The sequence below is a fragment of the Lepidothrix coronata genome, unplaced genomic scaffold (genome assembly GCF_001604755.1).
Source record: "Lepidothrix coronata isolate B3197 unplaced genomic scaffold, Lepidothrix_coronata-1.0 Scaffold146, whole genome shotgun sequence".
Taxonomy (NCBI): Eukaryota; Metazoa; Chordata; class Aves; order Passeriformes; family Pipridae; genus Lepidothrix; species Lepidothrix coronata.
The window spans coordinates 1,597,951-1,603,376 of NW_016690326.1; positions in this window are offsets into that span (position 1 = coordinate 1,597,951).

Here is a 5,426-nt window from a genome sequence, read left to right on the forward strand (position 1 = left end):
CTACCAATTCACAAACACTTGCTTTTAATTTCAATACTAACGAGGCTGGAAGGAGGAGAAATCCAAAATGTGGAACATCTGTGACAGTGCTGGCTGCAGGGCCATTGTCCCCAGCCCCTCACCAGCATGACACCACTCATGGACCAGCCCAGATGCCATGGGAATGGGCTGGGGATGGGTTGGCTCAGTGCAAGGCAGGGTGAAGCTGCTGCTCTGGGTCACTGCTGTCACCGCAGCCACCATACAAACTAATCCCAGCATTGATCATCTGTCTAATCCCCTCAGGGACCATCAGCTTTCTCAGTAGTGGGCTAATCCTGGTCCTGAGGCAGCAGTTCCATCCCCTGGGGGTGCAGCAGCAAGAATTTCTCCAGGTGACATTTGGTTTTGTTCTCCTCTAAACTGACAACAAAAGGGAATTTAATTCTCTCTCCAAGCAGCAATTCTGGAAAGGAAGAGAAACTGCTTAGGAAGCTCCTAACCAACATCTGCTCTCTCAGATAGGAAATATCCCCCTGCTAGTGGAGGGAGCACAGGCAGGGATGGCTGCCAAGTGCAAGGGGACAACCCCATCCCCCTGTCCCTGCAGGGGACACAGGAGCTCACACTGCCCTATATATGGGACCCCATTCTCACCCTGCTCCATCAGCCACAGCAGGGACCCACAGTGTCTGGCTGGGCTTCTACCACCAAACCACCTTTCCCATCCTTGCTGCAGCTCTGGGTAGGGCCCAAAAACATTCAGAGAGGAGATGTGGGGAAGAAGAGCCACACACAGGAGCAGCCGCAGGGCATCCAGGCGTCCCATCCCCAAGGAGCACAGCTGAGCTGTGGTGGCTGCCATGGGCCAGAGGCAAAGGAGCGCTTTATTTCTTTTAGATAAAAGAGAAACATCAGTAGAATGAGAAAAAAGTGTGTTGGTTTTTTTTTTCAGGCTGTCATGTGATTAAGCACAGAGAAAACAGAGAGGTAGAGAACAGCCTCTAGCAGTCAAAAATTAGAAACTTTGTGTTAGAAATCTCAAGACTGGATTTTCTGCAATAAAATACATTTTGGGTCACTCACCCAACAGTTTTGGCTGGGGAATCAAGACTCTGAAAAGGTTTTGGAATCCATTGCTTCCCCCCAGATCTAAAAATTACATTTCCATGCTAAAGCATCTTGAAAACAAGAGCAAGCATTCCCTTTCAGCCTGAAGGAGATGACCATGGAGAAAGGCATCAGGCAGTGCTGAGATGCCTTCCTGGCCTGACCCAAGCCCTTGTCACACAGCATTTCCCTACAGCCATGGATGCCAAGGTTGGCAGTGGTGGAGGGTGAGGTTGATCCTGGCCAGTGCAGGATGGTGGCCATGGGACCAGAAGCGTGGCCATGGGACCAGAGGCATGGTCATGGCACTAGGATGATGGCCATGTGACTGGCAAGGGGACAAAGCCACTAGAGGGCACAAGTATGACAGAAACATGTACCCACACCAAGGAATCTCCAACTTCTCCAGGACAACAGTTCCAGAGGTCCCCAAAGCCCCTCATCATACCCCATCTCCAAAAAGTCCACGCTTAGCTGGAGTCCTGCTGGACCCAGGGCTTTGGAGTCTCCCAGGCAGCGGTGTGGGTGACACTGCTGCACCTGGAGCTGCTGGTGCTGCATAACAGATATGTGTCCAGAGAGCACCACGTCACCCCAGCCAGCCCCAGCCCCAGCAATGGCAACCTGTGCTGCACACAGGCAGAACCTCCAGCTTCTGCCCTCCAGCTCCTGCCCTCCAGCTCAGGGTCTGCACGACCCAAAACCACCCAGCTAGCACAGCCTGAGCCTGCACACCAGCCAGTGCCCTCTCACACCCAGAACACAGACTGAAGGGGATCCTCAGACACTCTTCTCCCCAGTAATGCACCTTCTCCCAGTAGTCCGAGACCCCGTGTCATGCAGAGCTGCCTGATGAGAGCTGGGTGACCCCAGCCAGGCAATAAGATGTGAGTCCTGTGAGGAGCCATCTGGCCATGGCCAGCGGTTGTGCCCAACATCCCTTTGTCCTTTTCCTCTCCTTTCTCCCCCAGAGCATCCTTCAGGCAGGCACTCCCCTCCCCTCACCGCTTTCATTAAGGCTCTGCCACCAAACCAAACACTATTTGTCAGGGAAACGGCTGCCAGAGCAGCTCTGCTGGAACAGATGCCCCTGTGTCCCCCAGCAAACAGATACTGCAACATCCACCCTCCCGGTGTGCCACACACCCCCACACACACGGATTTGCACGCTGTCTGCATGGGTTTGCTGCGCTCGATGCAGGATGCAGTCCCAGACTCCTACCTCCTGGGCTATATTCCTGCTCCCAGCCTGATGGGCACCCTGGGACTCCTGTGTAGGTGTCTAAGGCACTCTCAGCACCGAGGCTGCCCCATCACAGCCCAGCCACCTGCCCTGGGCATGGCTGACAGGTGCTGCTGCCCTGGGGGTGTTTGTACAGCTGTTGGGACCGCACACTCCCTGCCGGATCTGCTCTCCCTGCTCACAGCTCCCATCCCAGCAAGACCAGCAGATCTCCTCCCTCCCAGCAGGAACCCAGAGCCGCTGGAGGCAGAGGCAGCAACACCCTCTGACCCCACACACACAGGGACTGGTGCTAATTAAGTGCAGCGCCGGTGCTGATAATTAATTTCTCAGAGGATGAATTACTTGGGAAAGCTCCAGAATGAATGTTGTTCTTCCTGCCACACAGCCATTGAGTCTGCTTGGGCTTTTAAAAAATCTAACAGCAAAGGGAAGGAGCATCCCCTGATGAAGAACTGCAGCCATGCCCCAGGCTCGGAGTGCCTGCTGGGTTCAGGGTCTCTGGTGTGGCTGTTCACTGGGTCTATGCCAATGCAGGCAAGGCAAGGGGATGTGCTGGCACTGCCCACATCCCAGTCAGGAAACCCTCAGAGCTGGCTATGGGCATTGACCAAACCCCCTCCAGCAGCTACTTATGCCCCTGTCTCAGTCTACACTATGGACTGAGACATCCCAGTCTCCCCATGGGACCTGCCCAGGGAATCACAGGGATCTATCCTCTCTCTAGGCACTGCCTGTCATCCATGGGGTCAGATGTGGTTTTCCCTAACCCAGAGCTGTGGGGCTGGGAGCTCATCCCCTCCATCCCATCTCACCATAGTACAGCTCCCTTCAGGTGCTGGCACGAGGCTGCACTGGATGCAAATGTGGAGCGAGAAGGCCCTGCAGACAGCACTATTACACTGGGCTCTCCATCTCTTTTGCTTAATAGGAAACATTTTTCTGTTTCATTTCCCTTACCCTTGGAGCTGAAACTGCCGTTTTGCAGCAAAACACACCAAGCCAAAGAAATACTTCTCCCTTTCCAGCTCACAAACTCCCCTCCCTCCCTCACCATCAGAAATGTTCCTCCACAGTCCACTTCTTCCCTGGGGTGGGTTGTACTGTTGGAGGGACAAGTGAGCCCCATCACATGTCCTCCCACTAACACCTTGGAGACAGCAGGGACAGAGGTACTGAGGGTGCTGCAGGATTCTGTTCTCTCCATGTACAGAGCTTGCAAATATTCGCAAATACGGCAGAAGGCAAAGCCTGCCCTCGGTTCACCTCCCCCGGCCCTCCCTGAGGGCACTTCACTCGCTTGGCCTGCTTCAAGCCTGAGCTAAGTCCACCATTCGTTACTGGGTAATTAAGCTCTTAATTAACAGGCTGGTTTCCCCTCAGAGCCCTGCCAGCATCTCTTGTTCCCTCTGTCAGCTGCCTCCTGGCAGGGCAGAAGCTGCAGGGGCTGGGGAGTGTTCCTGTCCCCAGGATGGCTCCAAGGTGTTTTTCCTACCTCCTCTGTGATCTGTCCCTGCCAGCCTGGCTCTGGGGCACTGACCCAGACTGGAAGTGGGCGCCTGCTCCAAAAAAGTGCCTGGGGCACAAGTGAGGCTGACACATCTGGACTCACAGTGATACCCAGGAGTTAGAGGCAAACAAGGGTGAGATATTGCCACCATGAGTGATGCTTAAGCCTAAAAACTCCAGGACTAGAAGACATCCCAGCTTATAAACCTAAAAAAAAATCAATATTCAATATATTCCTGCCTAAAGAAAAAATCTCTCAGCAACCTTTGCTGCCGGCAGATCCCCTTTGCGTGCTCCTCCCTCCTTTGGCATTGAGCAGGGAAAGGAGGCAGCAGTGCCGTGCCCCAAACTCGAGCTGGCTGGACCGTAGGGGACAACATGGAGACCCTGCCTCAGGCTCTCCACCAGTCTCCAAATCTCAGAGAACCGCAGCAAACCAGCCGTGATGAGCCGCCGTCCTCGGTGAGACGGCAGGGGCTGCCCTGCAGCGCTCAGGCTTTCGTGTATTCATCACTTGTCAGTTCCCCTTAGCCGTGAAGGGAGGGTTATCCTCCCCCACGGGGCACAGCCGTCCCGCTCCCAGCTGGGCTGGGGACACAGGAAGCTGGCACTGACTGATCGCCATCCCGATGCCGGGACAGGGTGGCTGGGTGGGAGAAGAGAGGCGAGTTCGGCTAATCCAAGTGGAAGCTAATTGTGTTTCATCGAGGTTTTATCTCTGCAACTGGCAACATGCTCCTGCAGGAGATTTAGTGTGAAGTTGTCTGGTCCCTGCCAAGAAGGCTGGTTTTTTTTAGGGAAAGCACATTATGCATCAAAGTTGAAATTCAAATCCCTTTTCCTTCGTTCCCGGAGTGTATTTATGACGCTCTAGATATTCCTCAGCGCATCATGGTTTGTGGGAAGCCCCCAGCCTCTGCAGGAGCCCGGGACCAGCTCAAAGAGCTGCCTGAACTTTTTCTGCTTTATGTTTTTCCCCTTTGCTTTAAATTGTTGCTGGACGAAAGGGGAGGGAAGAAGCTGCTGCCTATGCAAGGCTCCAGAACTGGTGAACTCCCCCCAGCCCTTTCCAGCCCAGGGCTGCTTCTCTCCATCCCATCCCTGCTGTAGTTTATGCACCCCCTGACCTCCCCTGGCCCCCATAATCCTCTAAACCAGCTGCAGTCTGGGTTCTGCAGTCGCATCCTGGAAGGGGTTGGCAGCAAATCGAGTGTTTTTCCCTAAAGATGCTTCACTTCTCCTCCCTTTGTGGGGGTTTAGCAGGTTTGAAGTACAGCCATGCCAGGAGGTGAATCAGCCCAGCTTGGAGCCTGCACTGGGGAGGGAAATAGGGGGGACACAAAGAAGGGCACATATGGGAGTGCAGAGGGAGTAATGCAGGACTGCAGCCCTCTCAACCAAACCCTTTGGGGTGTAAACCCACCTGGTTTGATGAAGCAGGCTGGGAGGGTGGATAAGAGGGGGACTCCTTCTTCCCCCCCCCAACATCTCATCTCGATGCGTCAGGACAGGCCCAGCATCTGCAGTCGCTGGAAAATCACGCTCCATTTCCAGAAGGGAAAGCAAAGTGTAAATCTCTCTCTCA